The sequence below is a fragment of the Onychomys torridus genome, chromosome 19 (assembly GCF_903995425.1).
Source record: "Onychomys torridus chromosome 19, mOncTor1.1, whole genome shotgun sequence".
Taxonomy (NCBI): domain Eukaryota; kingdom Metazoa; phylum Chordata; class Mammalia; order Rodentia; family Cricetidae; genus Onychomys; species Onychomys torridus.
Genome location: NC_050461.1, coordinates 31975679 through 32000257, shown reverse-complemented (window position 1 = coordinate 32000257; position 24579 = coordinate 31975679). Strand labels below are relative to the sequence as shown.

The window sequence follows — 24579 nt, the reverse complement described above, 5'->3', positions numbered from 1 at the left end:
GTCAATTACGTTTCAACATTGCCCACAGACTTTCCACACACCTTTGCAGTTAGTACCAAGCACAAAGTCCAGGTCCACTGGAGTGTTTTAACCCACAATATAGGTAAGGAATGAAAACAGCATTTGCTCCTGGAGTTTGCTATCCACTTCTGGGCAGAGGTATGCAGCTTACCTTCCATTTAACTTCAAGTATGGATACCTGTCTGATTTGTATCAGTTTATGTGGGAATGGCTTTTGAGACACAGTCTTATGGAACCTAAGATGGCTTAGAGCTTGCTATATACCTGAGGATAACCTTGAACACTTTATCCCCCCCTGTGCCTCTACCAGCTAAACACTGGGGATTGCAGTTGTGTGCTACTATACCTAGCCTGATTATTGTGGTCTTATAAGAATGTTGTGTATGTAGCAGCTTCTTTGAAAATCCTTCAGGTCATATTAGGAATGTAGAATATACCCTTCCATGTCACATATTATGGATGTACATATTATGGAGGTCTCTCTGTGCAACTCACAGGATCAAGGGGGATTTAACTTCACATATGTAACCTGAAGGGGAAAAAAGAATGTCTACTCAATACAAAACATGGCTACATTTCAATTTTTTTAGGCTATGGTACTGATTTCCAGCTCACACTATAATTCCTTCCTCCTCTGATGACTCAGAAGAATGCTTTAAAAGCGAACACTCAAATCCCTATACTTTCAAACATCTGTGACTTCTGCTTCATTTCTCAGCCTAGATGTGTTTGTTATCTGGGAAACCACTCATTTCACTGATCAGCAGTGTCCTCTGTTTTACTTCCTCTGTATGAAAATAACACTGACTAGCAGAGCACTATCATCCTGTCCTCTTAGGTGACTGCAGCACTGGAGGGTGGAGGGATGAAGAAATACTTTCAAAAGTAATTAAGAAGAGAAAAGAGTGAGCTTGACGAGACAGTGCTGGAGAGCTCATCTGGGTAGTGATGATGAGGGAAAGCTAGAAAGCAGACCAACTCAGATACCATCCAGACCCAGAACCAGAACTATGAGTTGGCTGACCCCAACATCCACTGAATCTATGAACTGTTGGAGTATATGAAGGGAATGAAACCTGCAGATCCAAAACATCAGGATCTTCAGGAAACAGGACAACAGGATATTCAAGAGGAACCCCAGTGAGAGTCCATTGTAGGTAGTGTAGCAGAAACAAGGGGCCTTGAGCCAGACCAATGACTCCTGGTAATGAATACTTGCAAGCAAAGATGAACAGACTATAGGATAAGCTATGTATCTCAAGGCGTCACACCACAGCTTCCACGACTAGATGATAATGATGATGATTCTTCTTCTTTTCCTCCTTCTTCCTTAATTTTTGTTTTGTTTCTTTGTTTCTGTTTTGATTTTCAGTTTTTGGTTGTTTTTTTTTTCTTTTTCTTTTTTTATTATTATATGTTTTAATTTTATACATCAGCCATGGGTTCCCCTGTCCTCCCCCCCTCCCTCCCCCACCGCCACCTTCCCCCCAGCCCCTCCCCTCTATTCCGATGTCCTCCAGGACCAAGACTCCCCTGGGGATTCATTTAAACCTGGTGGATTCAGTACAGGCCGGTCCTGTCCCCTCCTTCCAGACTGAGCAAAGTGTCCCTGTGTAAGCCCAAGGTTCCAAACAGCCAGCTCATGCACTAAGGACAGGTCCTGGTCCCACAGAATGGGTGCCTCCCAAACAGATCAAGCTATTCAATTGTCTCACTTACCCAGAGGGCCTGATCTAACTGGGGGCTCCTCAGCCGTTGGTTCATAATTCATGTGCTTACATTCGATTGGCTATTTGTCCCTGTGCTTTTTGCAATCTTGGATTCAACAATTCATGCTCTTGCAGTCCCTCCTCTTTCTCGACAGTTGGACACCTGGAGCTCCACCTGGGGCCTGGCTGAGGATCTCTGCATGCACTTCCATCAGTTATTGGATGAGAGTTCCAAGACGACTGTTAGGGTGTTTAGTCATCTGATCACCAGACTAGGTCAGATCAGGCTTTCTCTTGACCATTGCCAGCAGTCTACAGAGGATATATCATTGTGGATCAAAGACCTCAACATAAATCCAGCTACTCTGAACTTTATAGAAGAGAAAGTAGGAAGTACTCTTGAACGCATTGGCACTGGAGATCACTTTCTAGATATAACACCAGTAGCACAAACACTGAGAGAAACAATCAATCAATGGGACCTGTTGAAACTGAGAAGCTTTTGTAGAGCAAAGGACATGGTCAACAAGACAAAGCAACAGCCTACAGAATGGGAAAAGGTCTTCACCAACCCCACATCTGACAGAGGGCTGATATCCAGAATATATAAAGAACTCAAGAAATTAGACATCAAAATGCCCAACAGTCCAATTAAGAAATGGGCTATAGAACTAAACAGAGAATTCTCCACAGAGGAAGTTCAAATGGCTGAAAGACATTTAAGGAATTGCTCAACATTCCTAATTATCTGGGAAATGCAAATCAAAATGACTCTGAGATACCACCTTACACCTGTCTGAGTGGCTAAGATCAAAAACACAGAAGACAGCTTATGCTGGAGAGGATGTGGAGCAAGGGGAACTCTCCTCCACTGCTGGTGGGAATGCAAGCTTGTACAGCCACTTTGGAAATCAATATGGCACTTCCTTAGAAAATTGGGAATCTATCTCCCCCAAGACCCTGCTGTAGTACTCTTGGGCATATACCCAAGGAATGCTCAATCATACCACAAGGGCATTTGCTCAGCTATGTTCATCTCAGCTTTGTTTTTAATAGCCAGAACCTGGAAACAACCTAGATGCCCTTCAACTGAAGAATGGATAAAGAAAATATGGTACATATACACAATGGAGTACTACTCAGCAGAGAAAAACAATGACATCATGAGGTTTGCAGGCAAATGGATGGATCTAGAAAAAATCATCCTGAGTGAGGTAACCCAGACTCAGAAGGACAAACATGGTATGTACTCACTCATAGGAGGATAGTAGAGGTAAAATAAAGATGACTAAACTGCTATACAACTCCAGGGAGGCTACCTAGAAAACAGGACCCTAGGAAAGACACAGGGATCACCCAATGACAGAGAAATGGATGAGATCTACATGAACAACCTGGATGACAGTGGGAGTAATGAAGGGCAAGATTTGAGGGAAAGAAAGCTTAGGGGAGCAGGAGATCCCAGCTGGATCAAGAACAGAAAGGGAGAACGAGGAATAACAGACCATAATAAATGAAGACCATATGAGAACAGGAATAGGCAGAGTGCTGGAGAGGTCCCCAGAAATCCACAGTGATACATCCTCGGTTTTTGTTTTAAATTTGGCTTTGACTGTGGGGGAAGGTTGCAAGGGCAGAGGTTGGATGTGAGGGGACAAGGAAAAAGGTAGGATCAGAATACATGATGTGAAACCCACAAAGAATCATTTAAAAAAAGAAGAAGAAGAAGGAAGAAGAGAAAATACACATAGAGAGAAAGGGAAAAGAATACTTTTCCAGGGCTGTCTGTGTGAGACTGGGTTTGGAACTGTCCACTGATGCCCGGGCTCACAGTGGGTATATAAGTAAAGACAGGCCAGGCGTTGGTGGTGCATGCCTTTAATCCCAGCACTCAGGAGGCAGAGGTAGGTGGATCTCTGTAAGTTCGAGGCCAGCCTGGGCTACCAAGTGAGTTCCAGGAAAGGCACAAAGCTACACAGAGAAACCCTGTCTCAAAAAACTACACACACACACAAAAAGTAAAGACAATTCTCTCCCTTTCCAAGAACATATTGTTAGGATTCTGCCACTCTTCCAGCTGCATGACCGCACATGCGCAGTTCAGTAGTTAAGCAAGGGGTCTTATACATCTATGTCATCCCTGAGCTGTATGATTATGTAATGCATGTGGCATAGTCATGCAATCTGCACATGTGGTATAGCTCTCTAAGCCCACATGTGCACGTGCAGGGGAATCCTTAAAAAGTCGGTCATGGACTCCTCCCCTCTCTTCTGCTCTCTCTTCCTCCCCACTTTGCCCGTGTCTTCCACAGGCCTCCTCACTCTCTTCTGTACCTTCCTCCCCTCCTCCTAATAAAGTTCTGAGACTGGGTTTTGTGGTGCCTTGTGACCTTTCTTGAATGGTAACGGCCCCGCCTATTTAAAACCAATATATATCAGCAATCTATAGATCAGCAGGGAGAGTGAGGGGCCCATGAGCCCTGTTCCCATCCTTAACAGATGACAGAGCAGGTTTTATACAGGCACAGGGAACGTAGCTCTAGCTGTGTAATGCCTAGAAGATAACATTGTTCCGCCTTTCTCCCTGTTTGAAGAGGGTGGGTAAACGTGATGGTGGAGGAGATATAAGAAGGGGGAGGAGTTAGAGTAACCACAACATACGTATATATGAGATTAAAGAACATATTGAATTAATGAAATTGTTTTTAAAACACAAATGATTGCTTAATTATGAGAATTTAAGCTCACACAACTTATTATAAAGTCTTTGATAGGGTTATTGTCCAAGAAATTAAGAACTAAACAGAAGGATCTTACAAAACAGATTTCCTATCCCACTGATACTTTTCCTCATGATTCATCACCTGAGCCTATAAAGAGCTACCAGATGAATGCACAGAAATCATTCCACAGTGAATGCCACTTTCTTCAAGACTATGACTTTGAGACTGACTGAAGAAGCACCAGAACAAAGCACCTTCCCAATCAAACCAGAACACAACAGTAGAGACACACCCTCCCAATCAAGAGACAGACAACAAGCTTCCTGTAAATTGTGCACAGACCTTTTTCAGGCTTATCACTTATACTGAAAAGAAGGAACTTGTTATTTTTTAGCTATTTTTAGAGTATATTTCTACCTCAGTGATTATAACACTATACCCAGTTTGCTCATGGCCAGGTGGGGAAAGAATAGTCTTTAGGATGTGTAGGCACTGTATAAGAATTCAGCAAATACATGGTAGGTATGCAGGGAGCAAACTAACTCTGCCAAAAGGAGATTAAAAAAAGAAGCTAATGGACTGGTCTCTGAATTGAGCATGAGAAGCTGTAAGCCACAGTGACTCTGTCTGCTTAAGGGTAGGTATTTTACTAACAAGGAGTTTGCCAGACAAAGCACATGACAATATCCCTACACCAGGTAAAGAAATTAGACATTTATCTTTGGGCAGTGTAGACTGTTGAGAAGTTCTAGGATGCATGTGGAATGGAGATGGCCTAGAAGGTAGGTGGAAAGGGGGCAGAATGAATGCTGAAGGGCAGAAGGAGCCTTCTAAAATGGCAGATGGTCTAAGTGAGTGCACAGAGGCTGTTGACCTTGTCAACACTATATATTGAGTAGGTGCTTGTTCATTCAATGAGTCAGTAGCTTAGCATCGAGGATAGTGAAGACCCAAGCTGAAATCGGAGCTGAGGGGGAAATGAAAGGACATTTTGTATAGATATTTCTGAACAAAACTCACTGACTGAAGTACTAGCTGAAAAGTTTCAGTCCCCTAGAAGTGAGTAACACTGCCAATGTAATAAGTCAGAGCAGGCCAAATTAATAAATCCAGGTTTAATCTGAACAGAGCAAAACACCATGGAAGTGACTCTCTGGCAGGCAGAAGAGGAATCACAGAGTACATGGCAGATATGGTGACCAGGTCTTAAGTAAGTAGCATGTAGGTGTGGTCTTGAGCAGCCCCAAGGAGGGGCTGACTCTTGGCCGGCTTTCTTAGGGGTGGGGTCTGGGGAAAGAGAGAGGTGAGGCTTCCACCTAAACATTCTAGACTCCTTGAATATAGGGGCACCGGTTCAAGTCTGTACTTCCTGTGGACATGGGATGAAGTGGGGAGAAGGGAGCCAGGTGGGGCTTCCAACTCAGCATTCCAGACTCCTTGGGTATATGGCGCCTGCAGGGCTTCCACCTAAACACTAATATGATCTGATAAATATATCTGTCCTTGAGAAACTACAGCTACTCCAAAGGCCAAGACCCTTTCTTTTTTATGATGACTTCTAATTTTTATTTGTTTATTTATTCATTTATTTTCTGCTGCTGTGTCAAAACCTGTAACCCCAGGGCATGTGAGGCAAGTGTTCTACCACTAAGCTATACACAACCTCTATCTTCTTTCTTTCTTCCTTCCTTTCTTCCTTTCTTTCTTTCTTTCTTTCTTTCTTTCTTTCTTTCTTTCTTTCTTTCTTTCTTTCTTTCTTTCTTTCTTTCTTTCTTTTTAAGGTTTATTTATGTATACAGTGCTCTGCCTGCAGGCCAGAAGAGGGCACCAGATCTCATTATAGATGGTTGCGAGCCACCATGCAGTTGCTGGGAACTCAACTCTGGACCTTTGTAAGAGCAGCCAGTGCTCTTAACCTCTGAGCCATCTCTCCAGCCCTTATTTCTTAATTAATAGAGAAAAGTTAAATGGAACTTCAAAAAACTTAGATAGTCTCTAAGCGTACTATGTTCCTTGATGGTGGAATTAGTCACCAGTTGCACAATTCACCTGCTTTGGGCTCATTCTTCTACTTGAATAGCACCTGCTGAGTCACATGTGTTATGGGAGTGAGCATGTTCTTACAGAATGCACCAGCCCTGTCTCCAGTATAATTCCAACTGACTTTGAATTTGTTTTAAACAATGTGGAAACAAGCAGGGCCAGAAATAAAACTAAAGTTCATAGTCATAATTTAAATGCAAATCCTTGTTTTCATAGGATATCCAAGAGTTCCAAGCCAGCATGGTCTACATATATAGTGATAGTCTTGTTCCAAAAAGCAATTGAATAGACAGTCAATGAAAGGAAAGTAAAGAAAGGAAGATACATATATTAATAAATGGCTATGTAGCTAGATGATAGATAGAAGATAGATGCTAGGTAAATAGATAGATAGATAGATAGATAGATAGATAGATAGATAGATGATTGAAGATAGGCAGAAAAGGAAGGAGAAAAAATAATGAAGTAAATAAAGAAAATCTGAGTTTTGAATCAGTTAAACAACTTGCCCAAATCCCAGCACTAGCATTAACTGGCCAGGAATTAGAAGAAAAAAACATCAAGCTTTTCCTCTCCTATGCTGTAGTTGCAAGCTGTTGTTTTAATTGTCCTTTGTTTTCTTGTTTTCTTCCTCCCTCCCTTCCTCCCTCCCTCCCTCCCTCCCTCCCTCCCTCCCTTCCTTCCTTTTTTTCTTTAAGACGTATGGTTGAAATAAAAAGTGCACATATTTAATGTACAAAATTTGATGAGTCTATAATAAGAATGTACTTGTGGGGTCATCATCATAATCTACTATAAAGATACCAATCACCTCCAAAAATCTCTTCTCATCCTACTTCTTTGTGTGTTTAGGGTAAGAACACATGAGATCTACTCTTAAGGAAGTCCTTAGATGAGATGTGTAGTAGACTGTTGTTAGCTGTAGACACTACACTGTACAGCATTTCTGAGGATTTATTTATCTCACCTAACTAGAAGTTTGCACTCTTGACTCACAAACTCCTCGATTTAAAATTAAAGTCCCATGGACCACTTTCCAATGAAGAGCATCCTCGTTGCTTCCTATCATACATCGATTTCTAAACACATCTTTTAAATTAGTCTATGGAAATAACTGATTTTTTTAAATAAAGGGCTTACAACATTTAAATTCAAGATAAGGAAAAGGGTCTCAAAAATTACCCAGGTGCCTCTAGTATCCACCCTACCTACTAGCACCACTGTCTCACTAATTACAGTCAAAGTCTGATGTCAAAAGCAACTTACTCTCTGAAATATCAGAGATTTCACGTAGCAAGCTGTTAGCAAAAGCCTGAGAAATGCCAGATACTCTCCATCTACAGAGATGTACAAGATCCAAACAGCTCAGCAGAGTAGCCAGCAAAGATACACAGCCTTGGCTGCCGGCTACTCAGAACTCACATCATGACTGGATTAAATGAATCCATTCTCTGCATAAAAACACATTGGACTTCAAAATCCAAGTTTTGAAAAAAAAGAAAGTAAAATACCACGATATCCTTTATGTTGGAAAAATGAGATGATTTTTTTGAATATACTAGGTTTGATAACACATTTTTCCTTGTTCCTCTGCTTTTATTACATAGCCACTAGAAATTTTAGAATACGTTTTCATCAGTTTTCAACTGAGTAGCCTTGGCCTAGACCAGCAAAAGCCTGTCTTCATGGCTCCTGTAATCTATGAGAAGAGATGTTCGGAGAACTTACTAACAAAAAACAAAGGAAACAATGTCAGCAGGGGTAAGAGCTCAGAGGAAAACAAAGAAAAATAATTGGGCAGAGAAAGCCAGGCAATCTTATTTTAGTTGGGCAATCAATCACCATTTACAAACTCATGGTTCTATTTCAAATATTATTGTTCAAAACTGTTAGGCTTCATTAATATGAGTAAGAAAGAATAATATAAAAATAAGTTGCAGAGAATATGAGATTTGGTATTACAAATAGTGAGTATTATCAATATATGGAAAATATAATTTCTAGAACATTTTCTATTATGACAAGCATTTTGAAGTCTAAAAATCAACCTAAATTTTTCCTGACGTTTTCTAACCACTAGGTGCTTTGAGAAGTTCACAATCTCTTGAGAAAAAAAAAAAAAAAGAAGTAACTCCTAAGTAAGTGCATAAATAACAACAAACTTTATTTTAACCCCACTAATAGTCTTTTCAAAAAGCTGGAATCAATTGTCACAGTTATTTCCTACTTTTTCTTGCTGTTTCAAGTTCCTGAAATATTAGTAATAATGCATAATCTAAGAAAAAAAGAAAGTGATATTTTGGAAAGACCATTTTTCAAATTTCAGCATTTTCAAGTAAACCTATCTTATTTCATAACTTCCTCTACAGAGAAAAAGATCAATACTGAAACTGTAAATTCAAGACAAAATTATCAAAAGTGAAAGTTTCTCAATACAAGGGACAAGCTTTTCTTTGTGTTTTTTGAATGGCATGTCAGATAGTATTTATTCACTGACATGTGTAGGGTGTATAACACAAATTAAATTTGTGTGTACTGTTACTTAAGAACACACACACATACATACACACATGGTGGAGGGGTGTGGGTGGGTGAGAATTTGTTCTAAATCTAACAAACGTAGACTGCTGTACACAAAACGTTCTGTAAATAAGGAAAATAAAATAGAAATTACTGTCAACAATAATTTAAACTTGTTAGCATTGCTTCTATTTCAAATATGAATGTTTTAAGTGTGAATCTGACTGAATAATTGATACTATAAAGAACAGTGTAAAGCAAAAATACTTTATAAAATACTTTTCATGACTGACTTGAATAAAATTACTGAAGATTAGCCTAATATAGCAGAATAGCACTTAATTCTAGTTCATTATGTTCTGAAATAGTGAAAATTATACATCTCTAAACAACAATCATTATGTGACTTTTTCATATTTCCAATACAAAGTTGATCATATTTAAATTTTAAGAGAAACAATGGTATTTAAAAGTATTTTCAAATAATTAGTCCATCTTACTCTAAGGGTTAAATCATGTTCTCATTTAAGAGTCTAAGTCAAAGGACCTTACTTTTAATTGATTTTCTTTAGGAAACCAATAACCAACTGTTAGAGTTTGAAGAGCTTCCTTGATCTCCAATTCACAGAATTCAGTAAATATGAGTTAAAATATGTTCTTTGTATTCTGCCTCAAGATGTACTTATAACACAATAAAATACAAATACAGATATAACATTTTAAGTCCAAATACATAATTTTACAATATAGGTGTGTGTCAAAAGACAATCTAAAATTTACTTACATCTATGTGCATTCCTAAATATAATACTTACAAGTTAATACCAACCTATAACTAAACACATGTACACATTGTAATGTGATAACCCACGAGCATTTGTGTATCAAAGCAGAGAATTTAATTTATCACGGGAAGTTCATCACACAACTAGTGAACCACTAGATCTGTGTCTGCATTACGTCAGAGAAGTGTAGTCTCAACTAACAAACCTGAAGTGTCCCAGCATTTCTTCACAAGCTCTACTTGATATTTTAAAAGAAATGTTCACTTCTTTGGTCTTGGGTGACTCAAAACACAGAACACAAATGTTTCCATGAAGAGCTTTGAAAAGATTGTTTTAAAATTTGCAGACATTTCAGAGGTTTCCTGTGGATAACAGAATGCCACTTTGTCAATTGGTAGTCACCACAACTAGAAATACACTCTGTGAAAATCTCATTATGATATATAACATAAAGTGATTTTAATGTAGCATCTTTTTCCTTAGATACACTAATCTCAGAACCCTAAAAGGCATACATCTCTAAAATCTGTTTAATAGCGCTCAGAAGCTTTCTTCCTTCCCTGGTCTATCCCATTTCAACACGAGGGACCAGTTCCTACCCAGGTTCCATCCTGCACTAAAGGCCAGTTTGTAAATTACCACTCATTTATTGTAACAGTAAATGACCTCTAGTGCATTATTGGGTATCTTCATCTATTTCAGTCAAAGAAAAACTGACATAATTCACATTAAGTGCTATATCAAAGATACAAATGAATATTCTAATATTCAACATCAACAAAATAAGCATTAAGTTTAAAAACAGTAGTGGTACATGTACATGTGTGTGCATACTACACACTGCACATACATGTGTGCCTATATACATATGAATACACATTCACACATGCAGGTACACCCCCCTAAACACACACACACACACACACACACACACAAAATCACACCCACACACAAACGCATGCGCACGCAAAGAAAATACAATATACACACATGCAGGTACACTATACTACACTACAGAGAGAGAGACAGAGAGAGAGAGAGAGACAGAGAGAGAGAGACAGAGACAGAGACACAGAGACAGAGACAGAGAGACAGAGAGGGAGAGACAGAGAGAAGAGAAGAGAAGAGAAGAGAAGAGAAGAGAAGAGAAGAGAAGAGAAGACCAAGCAAGCAAACAAACAAACAAAAAAAAAAAAACAGTGGTAGAAAAATGTTAAAGCGTGGAAATTGTTACTCTCCTTTAGTATTGGTTACCGGTGCTCAGTGCAGGGGCCTTGGCTTGGGGAGAGAGGTTAGACAAAATTACACACTGGGAAGAAATTATGTTTAAGTGGAAAAATCCCTATTGTCTATAACTCCCGATCAACTACCACCAGCACAGTCACGTTCCAGAGTTTTAGAGTTTGTTGCAAGGCTTCGTATGTTTGAAAAAAACTTAGTAAAACAGCACAGGACAGTAAAGCATAATTATTGCTTACTGTACATCAGCATGGAACCAGATGTCAAACCCTGTCAACCTTTAAAATTCTACATCTATTTTCTCCTTGGCTATAGCATATAGTTTTTCTTTTTCCTGTCATCTGCCAGAAATACCGCATGCACTAAGCATTATTTAGAAATATTTCAACCCCTCCCAAAGGTACATTGTTTCATTATCATCCAGCAAGGCAAAAGTAACTCTGTACTTAAAATGCCACAGAAGGAACTAAGAGATGCCTTAACTTATTGTATTGCTGCTCAGGGGAAAGCACTCCCCACCGCCCCACACACACCCCACACTCCCAGTTTGGAAATAAGACCAGGTCATCCATTTTTAGCAGTAGTATGCATAAATACTGCAGGTAAGTGGTTTTACATAGATTCATTTTCTGCTTTAAAATATGTACAATCAATATCAAAGCCATGTCTCTTCATGTTTCCTGTCTTCTTTTAAAGTTTTTGTTGACATTTATTCATGTTTTTAAAGTCCCCTGTGTCATGTGAAGTGCTGTATAATGAACACATTTCAAATCTGGTTGAATCTGCTGAAACTAAACTAAGATTGCTTATTGTACTGAGCCTATCACAAGAAACCAGGGAAGAATAATCCTACCACTTTTGCCTATCAGTATCTTTATTGGTAGGCTTTCCTCTCTGCAGAAGTGAAAACATGATTTTTCAGGACTCGTGTTTGAACATAATCTCAAGAATTCATCCCCAACCCCTAAGTAGAGAAAACTCGGTAACGCTTTGGCAATGTCTTCTACCCCACAACGCCCTTTTCAAGTTATTGGAATGTTATGGCCAAAGTTTAAGAAAACTCCTCCCATTTAGCATGACCTGCCAAGCACAACAGGACCCCAGACAACCCAGCCCTCTACCATTTAACAAAGTCAGCTCATCTTAGTCATGAAACTTCAAAAGAATTTGGCCACAGTCACCGATGAGATATCACAGTTTAAAGTGTAAATATCAATCGCCACGTAAAATGCTCTAGTGTGCCTAACATCCCTTGCCTATATGTGTAACTGATAACTGACCTTCCCAATTTGAACAACTCACTGGAGAGCTGGTTCCTACAGGGGAATAACAATATCATTGAATCCATAAGCAAATGTTTCTGAAATGTTTCTCTCTCTCTCTCTCTCTCTCTCTCTCTCTCTCTCTCTCTCTCTTTCTCTTTCTCTCCATTTCCCACTTGTGTGGATTTTGGAAAACTACATTTTCAAATCATACATTTAAAAGCCCTCTTAATGTACCAAATATAAACATCATTAGTCTGAAGGCAACTGGGAAATCCTTTAACATTTAAAACAAGTTGGCACAATGCAAACAAAAACTTAACGGCAATATTCAATTGTATATTTATAAAGTTACTTATATACAATGCAAGTTTTGATTGTACAACATATTGATTTAAAAGTATATAAATACATAAAGACTGCTGTATTTTTACATTTTTTGTTCTTGATCTAGTAAATTAACTATTTTGAAAAAGAAATAATCTAAACTGTTGGAATTATGTTCCCATTTAAATTTACACTACACAAAAAGTATGTGCTTATAATATGAAAATTTTTAACCTATTTTTGCAACATTATGTAACGTTTTACATTTATGAAATCTATTCTAAGGTAATTTTTCATCAAATGTTTCTTGCACAGCAATTGTTATAAAAAGCTTATAAATCACCTTTTCTCCCAAGGTCCTAATCTAAAAATGAAATTCTTCACTGACAGAGCTAATAAAACACAGATGATAGTATTATTTATACTCTAAAAACCACAGATGATGTGTTTTCTGTTTAATAGCTTTTCTATCAAACTAAATTAACAATTTTAATTACCTGCCAGCAAAGAGCATGAAAGGAAACAGTTCCACGAAACACATCATTTCACACATAAAATTAGTGGACAAGAAGAGAGAATACCATTAACCATATATCTTGAAGTAACAGCTAACTAGCTTATTACATAAACCTTTAAAAGTGGAGACTGGTTGATTCAGTGGAGTGGTATTCAGGCAGTTAATGTCACAATTTTGCTCACCCTAAATGTTTGTCAATTGTGAAAACTTGGGTGTACACTGCTTCCTAACTGTCCAACAGAGCCACACAGTGGAAGGGTGACAAAGTAAAACTATAGATTGGCTCTATGGGTTGTGAAGGTCTCGTTTTAGGAAAGCCTGATGAATAACTGAGACAGACTTCCACTTGTTTCCTTTTGACCTCAATCAAAATGGCCTTCCGAGACTTGGGTCTAAGCACAGTTGATCTGCTGTTCTCAGTGCACACCCCTGAAGGCATCTGGCTTTTGTATTTCTTCAACAGCTGCATTACCTTTAACATTGCCTTGTATCATTCCCCCAAGGTAAATGATGTGGCCACCCCTGGACCCACAGAGGCACCGTTCCGTTCTGTGGGATGGCGCTTGGCTCTGACAGTTATGCGGTTCAATTCTAAAACATTCCAAGAACACTTGTAAAGAACGTGGAGGAGGGGAGAGAAAAATCAAAGTAGAGATGGGAGATCAGCTGGGCTCATTCTCCCTCACCCTCTTACAGAGAGCTTAAAACCAGAGAAGCTATAACACAAAGTAATGTGTAGTTCCTGGCACTTGCTTTTTTCGGGGAGTCATTTTAAGATGCATATTTTAGTAGTTTAGTAAAGTGTTGATTAAAAGATGAAAATCAAAATAATGCCACAATGTTTTGGAAAATAGTAACTGCAGCTCAGGAAGAAGCAGAAGACGGCAGGGCTGAGTGTGAACAGCTCAGTGGACCCCACTGCAGACCACATGGGAAAGCTCACTGGCTGGGCTAATTTATTCTCCCTGTCGCCTTTAAGGTCCCTGAACACTCTAACTTTGGCAGTAAATCAGTTTTCACGGATACTTAGAACCGGGGACATTTTCTTCTCTTGAACAGTGTGTGTGTGTGTGTGTGTGTGTGTGTGTGTGTGTGTGTGTGTGTGTGTGTGTGTGTGTGTGTGTGTGTTTTCATCGTGATAATTCACCCAGTTCTTATCCTAATACAGCAAGACAGCAGCTTCTGTTCTTTTCATCTTGTGGTACACACACTTAAGGTTGTGTTTGAGTGATTAAAGGAAAGCATTCCAAAAGCAGCTACATCCAAGTTTTAAATCAAAGTTCACATGCAAGCCCGTGTCCAAACACACGTAAAAAATCAATGAAATCTTTTAAGACATTAGAAGTTAAACTCGTTCGCACAATGTAGCTCCAGAAAATCATAAATGGAGGCAAGCACACGTTCCCTTCAGCCTATAAAGGGCTGATTATTGAGATGAACACATCTCATATTTCATGAAAGTCAAAACTTCTTTCAGGATTCCAAAACAAATTACCTAGGGAAAAAAATTTCCTCAATGTAAGTGACAGTGAATAGATTTTAAAATCGTGTAACCTGTAACTATTAAGGGAAATCTTAATGGCTTCCAGTAAGGGTGTAGTAGTATCAGTTATCACCTTCCCTGCCTCTTCCCCACCATTAATGCCACTAGAAAAGGTGAGGCTTTGTAAACAAAGACAAATTATATTTTCTACTTTAGGCATGGACATATTAAAAATTTTATCTAATTGACGTCCTTGCCCAATTTCTAGACATATTTATTCCATCATCTCTATTATAAACATAGCCATCTTAATTAGAAAAAAAGTAAACTGACCATGAAATAGCAATACCACCAGCTAAATGCAGGAGTAAGGGTGCCGCGTGATAATAATACAGATACTGCTTCTGTCAAAAGGTAACTATAACTTACCTCGAGTTGCAAACACCTGAAGCAGATTCCAGTTGTATTTGGAAGTGAGTTTTGTGCATGTGTGTGTGTGAACTTCAACAGCCAATAAATTCCATTCTGCAGTGTCAGGAAAATGAAGTCTGGTCCGAGGATTACAGAACACTGAGAGGTTTATGGTCCCTAGTCGACATTCAGGTAGCCTTAAAAATACTTTAGAGGGGTGTGAACGCTCTGGCTCCCTGAACAGCTCAGCGATGTAGGTTAACTAGCCGGAGGCCTGGAGACGCCACACTCTTGGCTCAGACCAGTGGCTTTCCACGCCCTTCTGTTTACAATAAGATGACTTGCTGGCAGAGGTCAACCCCATCCCCGGTCCCTGTAAGATCGGATGTGCAGCATTCATCCAGCGGTACTTTTACAAAGCCACATACGTGTCTTTGGACTCCTGGGCTCTGTTCACCTGCTGTCATATGACACATTCACAGCCCACTCTTATCGTGTCTCACAGAACTAAAACCCTGTATTCAGTTTTCAAAATAAGCGGATTTCACCCTCCATTCTTTTTAAAGCGATGCAGTTAGTTCATGGCAGGTTAACTTCAGTGAGGATGACACTTATTGGAGTTCCCAAACTACATTTATTTTTTTGTGTTTGTTTTCAGAGGGAAAACAAGAATTTTGAGATTTCACTTTCATTCTCACAAAAATGAAAAAAAAAAAAACCACATTCTTTCCCCTTTAGTACAAATGACAAACTGGGAGACTATTTATATTCTTATTTAACTCACTTTTAATGTCCAACCTCTTGAGGTAGAAGAGATTTGTGCAATTAGGATGATGTGTAAAAAGTCATCCATTTATTTAGGATTTTTTAAAGATAAAACCTGTTTATATTTATAAAAGAGAGAAGGGATGCATTAAGTTCAAGTAGAATTAAAACACAGGAACAGCTAAATTCTAGGTAAGTTTTTTATTTAGCATTGATATTCCTTTTCCCCTAAGAGTTTACGAGAACATTATTTCTTTGCAGAAAGTAACATGTCACTTTCCTCTCTCATCTCTCTAAAAATGTATCTCACCCCTTTAAAAATGTAACTCATCTCTTTGAAAATGTAACTAAAAATAAAGATGAATTCAGTTCCTAAGTTCTTCATACATTTCTGCTTAGCATTTACAGGCATTGAGGGAATTACAGTCTCCAATTTGTTTATATAATTCTCAGATAATTTCTTTTTCCTTCATTTTTCTTGCTGCTAAATGATTCCATAGCCTCCAAGCAGGAAGTCAGTGCTACAGCATGAGAATTGTTTGGAGAGATTCTCATTTTCTAGGGAGGACCAGAGAAAAGGCATTTCCCTATTTCAACCCTGCGCCTTGGGACAGACACCCCAGAGCCTCAGTGACTGAAGTCGGCGTTGTCTCCCAACTAGTGCTGCTGCTTCTGTGAATGCTGTAGCTGCAGGGAGATGGGAAAGCTAAGGGAACACCTTCTACCTGCAGCAGGATGAGGCCTCCACCTTTGCGCCATTGTAAGGCTTAAACCATGGAGAGCTGTCTGACTGGATTCAAGTTCCTGAAAACTGTCTATTCTGTGGGAGTGCCAGAAAGCCCACCTAGACAAGGGCAGTTCTTTGCTCCTAGTCAGGTTGGGATCACTAAAGACAATGTCTGAGACCTAAATCTTCTCAAGGATTAGAACTTCTTGGCCATTGTGCTATAAATTATATTTTTTAAGTCCAAGAGAATATGCTTTAGCAGTGGCTGCTTTGTTAACGGGATTATAAGTCATTCAATATTTGCTGGATGTGTATGAGCTCCAGCAGCATTCACTGGAACAAAATGTGTTTCTTTTTCTTATACAATAGGGACCCACTCAACCATACCTAAAACTCTAAGGAGCATAAAGTCATGCACTAAGGAAGACTGGGTGGGTTGTTTTTCTTTTTTTCTTTCTTTCTTTCTTTCTTTCTTTCTTTCTTTCTTTCTTTCTTTCTTTCTTCCTTCCTTCCTTCCTTCCTTCCTCCCTCCCTCCCTCCCTCCCTCCCTCCCTCTCTCTCTCTCTTCCCCCTCTCTCTCCCTCCCTCCCTCCCTAACTCACTTCCTCCCTCTTTCTCTCTTTCTCTCTTTCTCTCTTTCTCTCTCTCTTTCTCTCTCTCTCTCTTTCTTTCTTTCTTTCTTTCTTTCTTTCTTTCTTTCTTTCTTTCTTTCTTTCCTTTTTGGTTTTCGTGACAGGGTTTCTCTGTGTAGTTTTGGTGCCTGTCCTGGATCTTGCTCTATAGACCAGGCTAGCCTTGAACTCACAGATATCTGCCTGGCTTTGCCTCTGAGTGCTGGGATTAAAGGAGTGCATGTGCAGGCTTATTTTTCTTTCTTAACCACATGGAAGAAGAAGAAAGTGAGAACAACAAGGGAAGTGGGCTGAAAAAGCTTTGAATACACATGTGAAAACAAGTCTTTGGCAGTTTCTCCTAATTAGCACAAACCACTACCAACTTCCTGATGAGAAACAACAAAATCTTACTTCTTTGTATCATGCCATATAAGAGGGAATGATCTAGGGCCAGACTTCCTTGACTCCCCATGGGAGGCCTTAAGGTCTCTGAAGAAGGGATGGGGGTGTGATGAGGGGCGGGGTGGGGGGGAGGTGGGGAGGGAGTGGAAGGGGAGGGAGGGAGGGGGAACCGTGGTTGGTATGTAAAATTAAAAAAATAATAAAGAACAAAAAGAGTGAGTGATCTATCTTTATTTATGCTATTATAACCAAGAAGGAAAATGACGTTTGATTTTTGTTAACACTTTACGAACAGAATCTAGTGGAATGCCCTTCTCTTTCTAACCCAACAGCTAGCCCATGGGAAGAAAGAAACATGTGACATCCTTTCTAAGTGGTAGGTTTCATCCTACAGAATGGAGGTTTTCATCTCCACTGCTAAAGGGCTCTTATTTAGTTTTCCAATATAAACAATCTGTTTTTGAAGATTTCATCTACCAAATGTTTCACTTAACAATAATTTTTTTCATTACCCTGTGTTTAAAATTAGGCATCTAGCTGTCACTCAATGCTGATAATTACAATAAGATTATAGGGACAAGTGAGTTATTAAAGTAGCTCTAATTAAGAGAACTAGATATTTTTAAAGCAGTGAGGCCTTCTTCTGGCTGAAATGCTTGACTTTCATTACATTTTACAGTAGGTGGAAACTACCATACTGATCCTACAGAACTATATAGTCCTTTGGATTCCATCTGCCAATGACTTAAGTCCTGTCAGCAAGGGCGAAGATTTGCCCTATATTAGATAAGAGCAAAATATTACAGACTGTTGACAGCTGGTACATTAAATGGCAGTGACTTGCACATTATGAGTGCCACCCTGACATTTGTCAAATGCTTGCCTTTCCTTCAAAATAATATGAAATGTAAAATTAAATCTAGTCAATCGTTATACCTGTTGGGTTTGAGCAGTCTTGACAACTTTTGTTTTTGTCATTGTTTTTAAATCATTTGCTGCAGTTTGATGGCACGCGACATCTATTTCCCACGTCACTGCTCAGTGTCATGACTTGGAGCATACAATAGATGCACACACATTTCATATACTTTATGTCCTCCCCATTTTGTGACACCTTTTCCCCCACCATCTGTCAACTTTCCTGTCAAAATGAAATATCTCCAAGGTCTTATGAAGCATTTCATGACTAACTATAAGACACAGTTCCAGACAATTCCTAGAAAAGATATTTGACATCCAGAGATTAGAGTAGGACCATCATGGGAAAGTAAAGGGGGAAAAGGTGTAGTCACATAATTTTGACAGCAATTACAAAATTATGACCAAGAGAGAAAAAGAGTGAAACTTGATACATGCACAATAAGGTCCCTAAATGCTAGCTTCACAATGATCATGTAAATGAAAACTAAATATAAGCAACAGACTACACCAGTTTCCTTGAGGAAGTGTTAATGTGGCATCTATATGAAATAAACTCAAGACATAGGAACCTATTAATACATAAACTTTTAGCAAATCATGTATATGCCATCGTGTACCAGACTCCACATGGTATCAATGCAATGATTATATGTGCTATTTATTTAATCTTCTTCTCATTTTAAGACACACACTCAACTAATGTTGAGGAACCAAGTGATAATTTGAAAAAAAAAAATGAAACAGGTTAGGGAAAGGTGGTTTTATTGTCAAAACCTTAACTGCCCCAAATGACTGGATTGCCATACTTCTCTAGATAATTAATATTGTCTTAGGTATTCAATACTGTTTCTATATATCATAGACTCCCAGATTTTTGTAACTAGGTCCATCCTCTCATAAATTCCTGCCCAGTTCTTATCTCTGTATCAATATCTTGCATGTAACTCAACTCTGATAGTTTCAGTGCCAGGCCTTTGCTGTTTCTCTACCAAACCTCTCTGTACTTCACAATGTTTCCTACACAAATAAAGCACAAACACAGAGTTACTGAATGCCCTCTTCATCTCTGTTTAATTGCATCTTCAGAATGAGTTGTTGTAACCTTCAGACTGTCTGCTTGCCTCTCTCCATTTCCTCAGCCATTCTAATCAAAGCCATTCTCTGCTTCTAGATGGATTACCACAGCCAACACCTAGGCAAGTTCCTTTTGATTTCATTTTCTTAGCTATTATCATTCTCTGATTGGTATTTATTCACCACAAGGCCAACTGTATGAACTATATTCTTACTTCCTATAGTCTGATGTTCTTCTGACTGGGCAATGAATGCCAACCCCAAGAATAGTGAATGCTTAGAGACAGTACAGGGGAGCCTGCTGTTCATACAGAAACTAACAAATCACAATAGTATGCACTCAGCCACCTCCTTTATTAGTTTCCTAGACATAGTCATTTTCCCTGCATTAATTTATGTACCCTGTCAAAAGGGCAGAAGTATCTGACAGAGCACTTGAGAAAGGAAGAATTTACTTGATGGGAATGTCATTCTGAATGCTGTGAATGTGAGTTGATAAATAAAATGCTGATTGGCCAACAGCCAGGAAGTATAGTCGGGATAAGCAGACAAGGAGAATCCCTGAAAGAGAAAGGCTGAGTCAGGAGACACCAGCCTGCCATCCAGGGAGCAGCATGTAACGGCACACAGGTAAAGCCATGGAACACACGGCGACATACAGATTAACAGAAATGGGCTGAGTTTAAGTGTAAGAGCTAGTCAGTATTTAGCCTGAGCTAGTGGCCAAGCAGTTTTAATTAATATAAGCTTCTGAGTGATTATTTTATAAGCAGCTGCAGACTGCAGGGCTAGGTGACCTGAGGAAAACTTTGAGCTACATTGGTTTGACCCGTGGATTCTGGGGTTTTAGCCCATCACAGTGGGGAAGGCAGAACTGTTCTCTCCTTGGTGGTAAGAGCATATAGCAGGAGTGTCTCCTGGGTTAGCAGACCAGGAATCTCAGGAATCAGGCCAAAGTGGGGGAGTGGCCATAACCTTCAAGATCTGTCATGGTTAGCTACTGATGGTAGCTGGGTCCCGCTACCTACAGGCTCCATAGCCATGCAAATAGTGCTACAAGCTGGGGGTGGGGAAGCTGAGCTTTCAACATATGTGGCTATGGGAGATGCTTCAGATTCAAACTTTAATATCCCCCTGCACAAAATAACCTAGGAACAGCATCAACTTGATTAAATTAAGAAACACTTGGGGCACTGGTAAGTTGCACCAGAATATTTCCATCTGTGTGCTGAGGTCCTCAGCTAAACAAAAAGGGAAAGGGAGAAACCATCTGTCTCATCTTCCTTATCCACTAAAATATGAGCAAACAGCCTCACATTGCCACTGCCAAGGTCTTGAGCTTCTTCTGGCACCATGCTCCTCCAAAAGGATACACAATGGACTATACCCCCAAACTGTGAGGCAAAATAAAAATTACTTCTGACTAGTTAGCTTTAGTTGTGTCAACTTAACACAGGTTAGAGTCACCAGAGAGGAAAGTCTCAGATGGAATTGCCTCAACAAGACTGACACACGAACATGTCTATTAGTGATTGATGCAGGAGGACCAAGCCCCTTGTGGGCAGTAGCATCCCTAAGCAGGTAGTCCGGAATTGTAAAGGAAAACTGGCTTAAGCATGGGCCACAGGGGGAGCTGGATAGCAAGCCATCAAGCAATGTTCCTCTATGATTCCCCTCTCTAGATTCTTGCCTTGAGTTCATGCTCCAACCTTCTTCAATGGCCTGTTGTAATCTAGACATACATACCAAATAAAGCCTTTCCTCCCCAAGTAGCTTTTGTTTTGAGTATTTTATCAAAGCAATGTATTGAAACTAGAGCACTTTTGCTTAGTTTCTTATTGCCAGATGTCTATTCATGGAAGTGAGAAACATAACTAATACACAGGGCATAGGGATACCCAGTGATACCTTTCTCAACTATGTGGTCAACTTATGGTCTAAGGCAATTCAATCCAACAAGAAAATTAAATGGCTAAACCAGAATAAGTGTAACGTTTGCTCTCTCTCTCTCTCTCTCTCTCTCTCTCTCTCTCTCTCTCTCTCTCTCAATCTAGCTCCCATCCAGAAACCTCGGCCCTTGTCCTAAGCACAGTTCTCATTAAAGAACCCGAGAATGGGATGGATATGTAAGTAAGAATCAATGGACAAGGAATAACTTAATATTAGTAAACAAGGTATATTTACGTTCTAGTTTTAAATATCACCTATACTATACTTCTTTAACACATATTACATGCAGCCATTCAAAGTTTATGCTATTAAATATACTTTCAAGTTTTATTTGGCAGTGCATCAGGGATCAATCTAAAGACTAATGTTTTTAAACCATGTTATGTTTCATATTTTGTCAGTAAGATCACCATTGATGACACCACCTATTTCATCTGGAAACTTCTCTACTCATCTGTCATAACCACTTCCTGGTAACACATATGGTGGTTGTTCTCTTCAGTTGACTGGAGTATGATTTTTTGGGGGGTTGTTGCTGTTCCATTTGGAATGATAACACTTAGTTTGTTCCCTATTTCATCACAGGAGTGGTAAGAGTTTTGCAAGGCAGTGCAAGAATTTCTATGGGTGCATTTCTCATTTTCCAAATAAGTGAGGTTTGGAATAATGATCTACCCATTCTAGGACAGCAAGAGTTCAAATATTAGTCAATACTTCACCTATGGTTTCCTATGAGATGTTTTCTCCTTCACAGAACCTTCAAAAAAAAAAAAGTCAAAGCTCCCCAGAGAAGCCCAGACCCACTCTAAGAAACTAAGACTCTCCCTCTAGTCCCCTAATGGATCTAACATTGACAACATAGGTTTACAGAAGGGCTGAGCTCTAAACTTTCTTACAAATGCTGGAACCCCAAGGACGAATATGTCTATAATAAGAATCCTTCATCCTCTGAGTGTTACAAACATTCACAATAACTGCCAGCTTCTCTCTTTTGGGTTTAAAGCATGAGACTGAAATTGTAACTGTTTGGAGCAGTTAAAAACTTCCTCTGGAGTAGGGTGGATCTTTAGATCATATTTCACAACAAGTATATTTCAAGCTTCCTGCCATAATATAAAGGAAGTCCTCAGACCCAAAGTAAAGTTAGCAGCAACCAGCACATATTAATGACAGTTTACTTTGTTCTACTTCCATGTACTTGAACAACAATCTCAATTCTTCCTCATTAACACAGTAAGGCGGACAGACACTGTATTTCCCAATTGATCAAACAATTTGATCAACGTGCTTGCTACTGATGACAAATTGTCTTTGGATCTCATTATTTGGCCCATGTGGTTTTGCTACTCAATTCCAGAAAATCTATTAGCATTTTTTTTTTTTTTTTGTCACTGAAACTCCAAGAAGTGAGACTGATCTGAGGCTGTAGCCTCTTCACAATCTAACAAGCAAGCCAGCCGTAATTTCACAGATGCTGGCAGAGGTACAAGACCTCTGAGTCAGAGACTTCATTACTCAGATCAGGAATAGAAGCTAGAAGATCAGCATTTTCTGTGAAGTTTCACAAGTTTACATTCCCATATGCTGATACGGCATAGATATCCATTGTTTGTTTGTGTGTGAGTGTGTGTGTCTGTCTGTGTGTGTGTGTGTGTGTGTGTGTGTGTGTGTGTACAATGGGCTTCCTTAGAGCAACAGTGAAGTTAGGAAACTCAAATATTTTATGATGAGCAGTGACCATGCATGCTTTTTTACTCCAAAACTAAGCATTCTTTTATTATACTGTGCAGTAAATAAGCCTGGTGTTTGTTACAGAAGAGGACACTATCCTTTTACTTTCTTCCAAGTCTATTCACAAACATCCTTGAAAAGAAAGCCAATGCCTTCATCAAAACACATGTAGAAATGTAATGGATGAAGAGAGAATGGTCTTCTATGAGTATATTCACAATATCCTTGACTGAAACACTTTTGTGGCCTCCTTATCCATTTAAGATCATAGGCCTGTCTCAAAGTACTCAAGAAATGCTATGCCTTTTGGTGTCCTTTGAACATCCCGATGTCTTTCTCAGGAACTTTAGATCTGCGAATATACAGACAAAAATAAGAGAAGATTCAAGCCCACTGAGCTCTTGGCTTAGTTGAGATAGAGAAGGTCATTAGGGGAGGGTATGCAGGTCAGCTCTCTGTGTAGAGAAATACACCCCTGAACATTTGAGCTCCCAAAGTCAACCATAGGGGTTTCAGTAAAAGGCCACGTCCTGCTGCCATCACCCTTACCTGTTCTATCTAAAAAGACTGATTCAAAATGGCTACTGTGTGATGTGCTGATTTTCCAAAAATGGCAAGAATTTAAAGCAGTAGTTAGCACAGAGGGGACCCAGAGCCACCGTCTTTCTCCTTCTGTCTTCCTACTCAGACATCTGTTTTTCTCAGACTGAACATGTATTTATAGTCCTCGTTATGATAAATGAGGAAACCAGTGTTCATTATGTTGCTATGGATTGTCCTCAATAACAAGCAAGAAAAAGAAATCTTCTGGCCCCCCTAGGCCCCTAAACCATGCTGCTGGGCTTATCCTAGCTGATATTAAGCCAAAACACAGTGCTTGCCTGTGAAACACTATCTAAATGGAATCAAATGGTTTGGTCCTGCTTAAATATTGAAGAAACAGTTTGCTTCCTTAACTCATATTTATGGTCCATTCAGAAAAATAAATACTTTCATGTGGGTATGAGGTACTACACCCCTTCTTGTAATTAGAAAGAGAAACGGTCCCTGGGAGAGTGAATCAGCCCTCTCTCTACTGTTGTCTTTAGATGCTGCCTGTCTGCAAGGTGCTGGCACCCATGATTTCTGTCTTCTGTGTTTTAAGAGAGAAAGCTGATGTATTTGTTAAGCTCAGTTAGGATAAAGATATAACAATCATGATTTATTTAGGTCTTGAGTTCCAATATGGCTCTACAATCTGGCTTTATTAACAATACATTCTGAAACTGTTCACAGTTCGTTGAAAAATCGTAAGTTAATAGGTGAGAACAGTTCCTCAAATACTAACAATTTCACAAACAATATGTCCCTCACTG

General features: G+C 39.3%; 1 protein-coding gene across 5 annotated transcripts in view; it reads right to left on the bottom strand.

The window, feature by feature from the left end:
• Eya4 (EYA transcriptional coactivator and phosphatase 4) overlaps positions 1–24579 on the bottom strand; it is a 253185-nt gene that overhangs the window by 122072 nt on the left and 106534 nt on the right. The window contains exon 1 of one of the 5 annotated variants that reach the window (XM_036169269.1): positions 15059–15342. The exons of the other annotated variants lie outside the window; for them this stretch is intronic. The gene's annotated coding sequence lies outside the window, so the exon portion shown is untranslated. Of the gene's footprint in view, positions 1–15058; positions 15343–24579 lie in introns of those variants that run through there. 5 annotated transcript variants of the gene reach the window in all.